The sequence below is a fragment of the Rhinopithecus bieti genome, unplaced genomic scaffold (assembly GCF_001698545.2).
Source record: "Rhinopithecus bieti isolate Rb0 unplaced genomic scaffold, ASM169854v2 scaffold_28163, whole genome shotgun sequence".
Taxonomy (NCBI): Eukaryota; Metazoa; Chordata; class Mammalia; order Primates; family Cercopithecidae; genus Rhinopithecus; species Rhinopithecus bieti.
Window position 1 is genome coordinate 1,937,950 of NW_016813718.1, and position 10,479 is coordinate 1,948,428.

The following is a 10,479-nucleotide window of genomic DNA, read 5'->3' on the forward strand; positions in this document are numbered from 1 at the left end:
TTTCTTTTCTTTTCTTTTCTTTTCTTTTCTTTTCTTTTCTTTTCTTTTCTTTTCTTTTCTTTCTTTCTTTCTTTCTTTCTTTCTTTCTTCTTTCCTTCCTTCCTTCCTTCCTTCCTTCCTTCCTTCCTTCCTTCCTTTTTTTTGAGACAGAGTCTCGCTCTGTTACTCAGGCTGGAGTACAGTGGCATGATCTTGGCTCACTGCAACCTCCGCCTTCTGGGCTCAAGCAATCCTCCCACCTCAGCCTCCCAAGTAGCTGGGACCACAGGTGCATGCCACTATGCCCAACTAATGTTTTGTATTTTTTGTAGAGACAGGGTTTCGCCATGTTGCCCAGGCTGGTGTCGAACTCCTGGGCTCAAGCGATCCACCTGCCTTGGCCTCCCAAAATGTTGGGATTACAGGCATGAGCCACTGCACCCAGCCCAGACTCCACCTCTTGGTGTAGGAATAGCATGTGGGCACAGAGAGGTAAGGAATTGATGGTGGCATCTTTGGAGGTAAGCTACCACACACACCACCCAGGACCAGGGCTGGCTCCACGGTTACGCAACCTGTGCAGTTGCACAGGGCCCTGGGCTCAGAAGGCTCCTGCACTTGGCTTAATGCTCTATGGCTACCATCTTGAAACTTTTAACAATGTTTAATAAGGAGCCCACGTTTTTGTTTTACACTGAACCCCACCAATTGTGTAGCCAGCCCTGCACAGGACTTACTGTGAAGGTACTGCTTGGATTTGTGCAGAGTGATGAGGGGAGGGCATCTGCAGAACTCTGCACTATACAGATCTGACTCCTGCCTGTGGAGAACTTACAGACCAGCTGAAGAAACAAGACTTACTTGAAACACTGAAACTGGTAAATGCCAGTATCTGGGCAGGGGTTAGGCTGAGATTACCCAAGGAGGGTGAAGACAGGGTGGGAAGAATTCTCCCATTTTGCATTCTCTCTTGGGTCATATTCAGACTCTGAACCCATGCTCGGCTCAAAGCCTTCCTTCTCTGGGGCCAGAAAAGCTTCCAGGAATCTTTGAAATGTCTTTTTCCTCTCCCCACCCTACCTATTCCCTTACCCTTGTTCCCAGGATTCTTGAGCTGGGGGCCTTGAAGGGAGGGGCTTCCAATATCAGGACTGTCTCCTGGGGTGACTGGGGGGAAAAGGGAGTGTGGGGTGCCTGGGAAGAGTGTAAGGATGTAAGTGGAGCTTGCAGGGGTTCCATGCACACTCAGGCCAAAAGTCTCAGGTGAGACATTGGAAGAGACCTGAAGGAAGCTGGGCCATATGTGGCCTTGGTGTGGGGGAGCACATGGAGGGGTGGGAGGAGGAAGCTCTCTGGTCTTCTCTAAGGAACATGCTGAATGCTCTGGTGTCCTGAACAATGCCTCCCACATGGTCCCCAGCCAGATGCCTCACCATTCCCCAAGGCACAGGGCTTGCCTTTTTCCATTGTAGGAAATGACTCAAAGAGCCCCCTAGTGCCTGGGCTCAGCCCAGTGCCTAACCAGGGAATGAAGACAGTCCCTGAGGGAGGCACCACTTGTTTACAGACAATGCCTGGTTTCCTTCAAAGGTCTCATCCTACTGTGTTGAGCCTGCAAAATAATTTTCTGATTGTGCACATTAACAGGACATACTTTTCCACCAGAGACAGCTGACCCATTTCCAATTTTGTAAGTCTGAGAGGGCGAAGGAGGATGCTGCTCCCTGGGGAGCTGGCTTTAGTATTTCTCAAAAACAGAGACACTTGCAAATGGTTCATATAAGGCCCCATAGATCGTCATTCTTGGCTGTGCTGGCAATTGCCTGTTTGCTCTCAGATTGGTTCCTTGCCCCTCCAGTGCTCCTCTGCAGGGACTACATTTCCCAGGCTCCTTGCCCATGGCTTCTAGGGTGAGTTAAGCCAATGCAGGGTCCTGGCAGGAGACTTTAAGGCAGTAAGAGGGGGGAAAGTTAGGATGTTCATTTCTCTCTGCTGCTCTCTGCTTCCTGTGGTGTCTTTGGCAGAATCTGGGTCTCTTCATGGTTCCAGCTCACAACACATGTTGCCACTCTCTTTGATTGCCAATTCCCACTGGGTAGCCTTGGCTTTGGGCTCTGGTAACCCCACTTCTTCTCTTTCCTCACCCCCTCCAGCCCGAGGACAGAAGTGGCTGCCTGCTGCTGCTCACCTCTGGATTGGCTCATCATCCCTTATGTGGCTTTTTGACCCTCCCGTTACCTATGTAACCTCTTCTCTCTATTACATTTCCTGTTGGGAAGATCTAAACTAATCTAAATTGTTGGTCATTCTGCTTTTTGTGTATCCAGGAAGCCCTGGAGGTCAGGGAAGGTCCTGTGACTCTGGTTACTCCATCCCTAACTCCAAATAGATTTCGTGGAATTCAACTCCAGTTGGATCCATATGCTATGCACATCAGTGACTGTATTCTAAAGCCAACAGCAAACTAAGAAGGCAGCCTGGCCTGCTCCCACCAAGCCCAAGCCACTTCAGACCATTTTTCTAGGGAGTTAGAAGAACAGCCAGAGCAGGGTGGACAATGTGGCTGACATGCCAAGAGGCTGGGGTGAGGGGTGCTCTAGTGACTACTGTCTGCCCTTATGGGGCACCCCAATATGGTGGTGTCCATTCTCATTGCTCACACCCTTAAGTTTTGGAGGCCAGCGATTAAGAGCACGCGCGTGTGACTTGGGAAACCATAAAAATGTATGTGAAGCTTAGGAGGTAATGTACATGTACAAGTGAGGCTTAACATCCTATGGAGATGAATATAGGTTCATTTCCTCTGTGAAGATGTGGGTCCAGAATAGATAAGCTTGAGCCTGGCTCCCAAGGTCACCCGGTCTCTAAGACAAAGTCTTCTGGGGTCATTGGCAAGACAGAGGCCCAGAATGGAGTTTATGGAGGGAGTTGTTAGCCAAGCCTGAGGAGACACATGGGAGATGAACCCAAGTCAGGGGCTATGGGGACCCTCACCCTTCTTCCTCAACTGAGGGAGTCTAGCCCTCTCTAGGCACGTCCCCTCCTGCAGACTACTCCTTCCGCTGGGGTGCAGAGCAGAAGCCTAGGGACCTGTCACTTACCAGATGACTATTGGGGGGCTGTTTAGGTTCTGATAGAGCGGGCTTTTCATTTTGAGAGTTGATTCTCTTTCTTCATTAGTAAGTAGGATCTAGGGGAGAGAAAGCATGCAAAAGGGCAAGAATCAGGAAAATTGGAGTAGTAGCTGGACAGAACTCTAGATGTGTGTTTGTGTGTGAGAGAAAGAGAGGTGGGGGGAGGGAGGGAGGAGTTACCCCTACGATGACCTCCAGCTTCCCTCTCTTCACCCTCATCCTGGGGATAGCGCAGGCTCAAGCCTGCCCTGATTGCCCTGGCGATTGGCCTGGCCTGGCCTGGGCTCTGTGGTCAGGGCGGGGTGCCCCACATTAGCACCTGCCGTACTCCCAGCCCATGCAGTCCTCCTGCTCCTGCCACTGCATGTCTGGGCTCTGGTCATGCCAGGCTTCCTTGTGTCCTGTGTCTGTGGCCTGGTCCTGCCAACCTGTCTAGTCTTTCCAGGCTTGAGGCCCTGCATTGCTCTTTCTGGCCCTCTCCCCTCCCTCCTGCTCCTCATCTAGCCTTTTTTGGGTTCTGGGATCTGCTGACAGACTTTCTTCTTGCTGCCTGCCTGCTTAGATTTCAGAAGACCCCTCTGGAACTGCCCATGGCTGTGATCCACCTGCTGGTAGCAATGCCCTATTACCAAATGCTAGATGATCTGCCGCCGACTGGTGCTGAGCTGCCACCTGTTGTCTCTTTCCACACCCTTGTACACTGCATTCTGCCTGTCACTCTGGATGGCTGCCCAGCAGCTGCAGCTGAGGCTGTCCTGCCAGCACCTTCCGCAGCCTCATGGGTGGTCCTGTCCGGTTCCTGGCGCTCCCAGCCTGCCTCATCTGCTGTACTTACAGAGCCACATCTGGCTGAATACAGAGCTGGGGTAGCCTGGATGCACCCATGGCACACTCATCCCCAGAGAAGTAGGCGTCCTCCCTCTGGACCTCTAGGGAAGGGCCAGATCAGGAGCCCAATAATGAAACACAGTAATGATAATCATAGCTAATGTTTACTGAGAACTTAGGATGTGACAGGCTCAATGATTTACCAGAATTACTCTATACTGCATAACTACCCTATCAGGTAAGTACTATTAATATTCCCTTTCCCAGATGAAGAAACTAAGGCTAAACAATGGAAATTAACCTGTGTGTGGTCCCATGGGCATAATTCAGGATTATTATGAGCCAGGATTCAGAACCAGGTGCTTGACTTCAGGGCTCATGCTCATAACCACTAGACCAAAGCTCATAACCACTAGACCAAAGCGCCTCCTCCGTGACCTCTGCGGAAGGCCCAGCAACGTTCTCTATTGTGTCCAATGACTTCTCCCTGGTCTGAGATCCACTGACCCACAGGGGTAGGGTTAAGGTTAAGGCCAGAGATTTAGCTAAGCTTTGACTATCCCGATCTCCACTCACTGCAAGCTCCGCCTCCTGGGTTCACACGATTCTCCTGTCTCAGCCTCCCAAGTAGCTGGTACTACAGGCGCCCACCACCACACCTGACTAATTTTTTGTATTTAGAGAAGTCTGGAATAAGCGAATTTCTGCTCATCTTCAAGAGTGGCCTGAAGCCACACATCTCCCAGCTCTCCTTGTGTGTCTCCCAGACCCTTCTTCCATCATGTCCCCTCCCTTAGGCTCCTGGAAAGTTTTCAGAGAGAATCACCAAGTAGTAACATTGTTAAACAAAACAGGAAAATGGGACTTGTATGTATATATGATGAAATTATTAATTGATGGATCTACCTTCTTAGAAGGGTCAGAGACTGAATGAATAGAGAAGAAGAAAAGAGAGGGTACCCTGGGGGTGGCAAAAGTCCTTTTTTTTTCTTTTTTTTTCCTTTGAGACAGAGTCTCACTCTGTTGCCCAGGCTGGAGTGCAGTGATGCAGTCTCAGCTCACTGCAAGCTCCACCTCCCGGATTCATGTTATCCTGCCTCAGCCTCCTGAGTAGCTGGGACTACAGGTGCCCGCCACCATACCTGGCTAATTTTTTTGTATTTTTAGTAGAGATGGGGTTTCACTGTGTTAGCCAGGATGGTCTCCATCTCCTGACCTCATGATCCACCCGCCTTGGCCTCCCAAAGTGCTGGGATTACAGGTGTGAGCCACTGCGCCCAGTTGGCAAAAGTCTTTTTTATTTATTATTTTATTTATTTATTTATTTATTTATTTATTTATTTATTTATTTTGAGACGGAGTCATGCTCTGTTGCCCAGGCTGGAGTGCAGTGGCGTGATCTCCACTCACTGCAAGCTCCGCCTCCTGGGTTCACATCATTCTTCTGCTTCAGCCTCCCAAGTAGCTATGACTACAGGTGCCCGCCACCACGCCCGACAATTTTTTTGGGTTTTTAGTAGAGATGGGGTTTCATCATGTTAGCCAGGATGGTCTCGATCTTCTGATCTCGTGATCCACCCGCCTTAGCCTTCCAAAGTGCTGGGATTACAGGCATAAGCCACCGCGCCCAGCCTATTTTGTTTTTGTTTTTTGAGATGGAGTCTCACTCTGTTGCCCAGGCTGGAGTGCAGTGGCATGATCTTGGCTCACTGCAACCTCTGCCTCCTGGGTTCAAGCGATTCTCCTGCCTCAGCCTCCCTAGTAGCTGAGATTACAGGTGTGTGCCACTACGCCCAGCTAATTTTTCTGTTTTTAGTAGAGACAGGGTTTCCAGGCTCATCTTGAACTCCTGACCTCAGATGATCCACCTACCTCGGCCTCCCAAAGTGCTGGGATTACAGGCGTGAGCCACTGTGCCCGGCCAAAAGTCTTTAAGGAAAAGAGGGAGGGGCTTCTTGGAAGAGGCAGTGGTGCAGATCACCTTGGCTTTAGCCCTGCCTAAAAGCAGCTATGGGGAGAGAAAAAGGAAGGATACGTGCTGGATTGGGGGTACTTCAGTTTCTAACAGAATAATTACATACAGGTGCTCCTTGACTCATGACATGATTACATCCCAATAAATCCACTGTAAGTTGAAAATATTGTAAGTTGAAGATGCGTTTAATAACACCTAAACTGCCAGACATCCAGCTTAGCCTAGCCTACCTTAAATATGCTCAGAGCACTTTAATTATCCTACAGTTTGGCAAAATCATTTAACACAAAGCCTATTTTATAATATGTGTTGAGTATTTCATGTAATTTATTGAATATTATACTGAAACTGAAAAACAGAATGGTCATATGGGTGCTCAGTGTACAGTCTCTACTGAATATGTGTAACTTTCACATGTTATAAAGTTGAAAAATTGTAAGTTGAACCATCATAAGTTGGGGACCATCTGTACTGTGGATTGGTGAAAGGAATGGAGATGGCGTAGGATGGTGGCTTGGAGGGGTTGGATACAGGCGTGACTACAACTGGGTCAATTCACTGTTTCATAGTGAAAGAGTGTTTTGTGATTTCTGAGTCCCATTTATTCTTGGAAAAACAAGTTCTTGAGAAAGGTATCAAGGGATATCTCCCCTTCTCTTAGCAGCTTTCAGTTGTTCAGAAAGGAGACAGGTCTATTTTCTAGGAATCTAGCATATGGGCTGCAGCCAACTCAGTCACACTCATATTGTAAGTCCTCAATCCTGCAATATGAGTACATGGCTCTGCTCTGGGCCTTTCTCATTTGCAAGGCTCCTCTAGCCTGGCTGAGCTGGGCTGAGTTGGACAGGGAGCTGCTGCTTATCCCTCCCTCCTCCCAGGTTCATTTCTGTTTGGGAGTATGGGCAGATTATAGCTTCTGCCTTTTGACTCTGCTTCCTGGGCACCAAGATGGAAAAAGAAAAGGAAGGTATCTGTAGGGTCTAGGTTATTACAGCCCAAGAGGGCAGAAGGGAGAAGGAAGGCAGATGGATAGGAGGATGGACTAAACAGGTTGATGGATGGACAAATGAGCAGGCAGAGGTAATGGTGGCATAAGGTGATATGGATCAGGAACTTTCATTCGGAAGATATGGATTGTAGGTAATAGCCTGAATGTCTTTGAAAGACTCTGGACCCTGGTGGGAAGAACCTGTGTTTGCACCGGCCTCTGCCATTAGCCTCAGCTCTCCTTAGCTGCACAAGATCCCGCCAATTCTAATGGACTCTGCAGGCTGAGAGGTGTTGCTGCAAGTAGGTCAGGCTTTGTGGGGTTCCCCGGTTAGTCTTGGGGTAGTACCCTGGCCATACCTGCCAACAGTGTCATTTTCCGGCAGCCCCAATCATTCAAAAGGTAATTCTGCCTTTTGGTCTTGTCAAGGAGGGAGCTGTTTCAAAGGGCCAGGTGAGAAGGGGACTCTGTGGTGAGAGTCCCGATCTGAGTGCGGGGAGGGCTGGTGGAGCCCGGCGTGACCTCGGAATTACATACGTGCACACCACATGGTGGGCCATGTGTGCTGCTGCCTGGGCTCTGGAGGCTGCCAGGCCCTCCATGCTTGGAATAGTCGGGATCTGCTGACTTGACAAAATGGGGTGGAGGCTGGGCCACATATGGAGGGGAGTGGGAAGGAGCTCCCAGTGACTGGGCTGTGGAGGGACTTCCCAGCTTCGCCGCCCTGAGCTCCCCCTTCTTTCCCCACAACCACAAGAGTGGTGTAATTCTCCTCACGTTAAAAGTAAACATCTGGCAGCATCTGCAATGCCCAAAATAAACGAAGAACTAATAGGAGGCATTCGTAACCACAATGGGTCCTGCATGGAGAAGGGAGGGGCGCTTCACTGTACAGAAGCTAAAATGACTAAGTGGTGAGCCTCAGCTCATTCGTTTATTGATTGGAGATTAATTCATTGATCAGTGCACAAGCTCCTAGAAGACCCTACTGATGCAGTTTTCCAATGCCCCCAGGGCAGCAGAGATGTCGTGTCAACTTCATGGCACCAGATGGTTCTTGGTGTGCCAGGGACTGGGGATGATGGTCAGTCCTGGGGTGTCTGTTGCACCTTACTGCAGGTCCAGGGGCCGATATCCACTGTTCCCGAGAACAGTGGGAAATCTGTGTGGCAAAGCCCTAGGGTCACTGCAGGGAAAAGAATCATTTTCTGGAAGTGGAGGTTGCCTGAAGCCTTTCATGAGAGATCAGAAGCAGACACCAGCATAGAGGCAGATAGGATCCCTCCGTGGCAGAGATGCAAAAGGTGTTCCCAAGAATGAGAGGGAGAGGGAGACAGGGGAAGTGAAGCTGGAGCAGAAGAGGTGGCTACCTCTTAAGGTCAGTCCTCTGAAGCTGGCCAGTGTGCCAGACAGGGCAGTGGTATTGGAATAAACAGTGACAATGACACTGACTGCTGAAAGATTGACAGCAAACTGGAAACAGAGCCTAGGACTGGCTGGCACCATCTGACAACTGAGAAGGGCTTAAGGATGAAATTGGTGTATTTGAACACCATCAAATTCATTCCTCACAGCCACACTAAATGTAAGCAACAGACAGAGAAACAAATTAATAACAAAAATGTCTCCAGCTTTCACGTTCTGGCAGGAGAAATGCTTCCAAGGAGGGATATATTCACAAGCCTTCCTAATTTTGAGGACCAATATTCTTTATCACCCTCGTTGCATGGTCGGGAGTGGTGCAGGGCTTGCCAAGGAAGAAGGGACGGAAAGACGTGGAGAAGGTCTGGTTGTCTGAGTGCTAAGAAATCAGGCAGCTGGTTACAACTTCAGAAATGGGTCTCGTGCCAGAGGTCATAAAATTGCTGCCAGCCAGTTGAATCCAGCTTGTAGACATGTTCTGTTTGGCCTGCAAATGTCTTTTTATTTCATTTTAATTTTGAATTTGAACAAGTAACCAAAGTGTACAAATCAGGAGAGTCACAAAAAATTCCAGCTTTCTTGAAATACCTATGCAACTCATGCCTAAGTTCTCCAGGTGGCCTTAGGCACCACTGATCCCTTCCCTGCTGGCTCTATAGTCATTTGTGATTTCAACTCCTATATTAGGCCATCAAACACTTGTTAGGCATCAAAGAATTAGTGGGACTGACTTTCCAACAGTCCAGGATAAATAAAGGTTATATAACAAAATAGGAGATTTTGGTCCCATTTTAGGTAAAAAGATCGAACTACTTTTTTAAGACGTTGAAACATGATCTAAATAAAACCATTTGTATTAACCAGACAAAATCATGACACAGCCAGGCACGGTGGCCCATGCTTCTAATCCCAGCACTTTGGGAGGCCGAGGCTGGTGGATCACCTGAGGTCAGGAGTTCATGACCACCTTGACTAATATGGTGAAACACCATCTCTACTAAAAATACAACATTAGCAGGGCATGGTGGCACATACCTATAATCCCAGCTATTTGGGAGGCTGAGGCAGGAGAATCCCTTGAACCTGGAGGCAGAGGTTGCAGTGAGCCGAGATTGCGCCATTGCACTGCAGCCTGAGCAACAAGAGTGAAACTCCATCTCAAAACAACAACAACAACAACAACAACAACAACAACAACAAAAAACACAGCATGTATAAATATTTGACAATAAAGAAAAATACCTTTGTCATCCTTGCAAAATTATGGATTTTTGTGTATTTCCTTCCAGTCTTTTCCACTTTTCTTTTCTTTTTTTTTGAGATGAGGGAGTCTGTCTCTTTTTTTTTTTCTTTGAGACAGAGTCTCGCTCTGTCGCCCAGGCTGGAGTGCAGTGGCACATCTCAGATCATTGTAACCTCTGCTTCCCTGGTTCAAGTGATTCTCATGCCTCAGCCTCCCATGTAGCTAGAATTACAGGTGCACGCCACCATTCCCAGCTAGTTTTTTTTGTATTTTTCATAGAAACAGGGTTTCACCACGTTGACCAGGCTGGTCGCGAACGCCTGGCCTCAAGTGATCCACAAGCCTCAGCCACCCAAAGTGCTGGGATTATAGGTGTGAGTCACCGTGCCCAGCCTCCAAATTTATTTTTACATAGTTGAATACATTGGTTTGCATACCGCTTTTTCATTTAACACTATAATTTATACATTTTCTCATATTGCCAAACAATTCTCATTTTTGTTATTCTAAATAATGTTGCAAGGAGCATCTGTGTGCATTTGAATCTTTTCATATTTTGAATTATTTGCTAAGAATGTATTTTCAGAAGCAGCATGAATGGATTACATCAAGACTTGAGCATTAAAGAGTTAACCTGTAAGTTCCTAACCCGAAAGTGCCCTGTAGAAATCTCTTCATCTCAGCACATTGTTGGAGAGCCTATAGGAAAAAAAAGGTCACTTCAGCATATGTGATAGGATTGTGGGTAATTTCTAAAAAAATTCGGCATGCCAAGTCCATTCCGGGAATAGCACTATCTTGAGACCCAAGTCAAATAGTACTAAATGTGCTAAGCAGAGGTCTGTGTTTAAAGAAGAAACTCATTTGCTCTTAATAACTGCAGAATGCTGCATAGCTCAACGATGGAGTC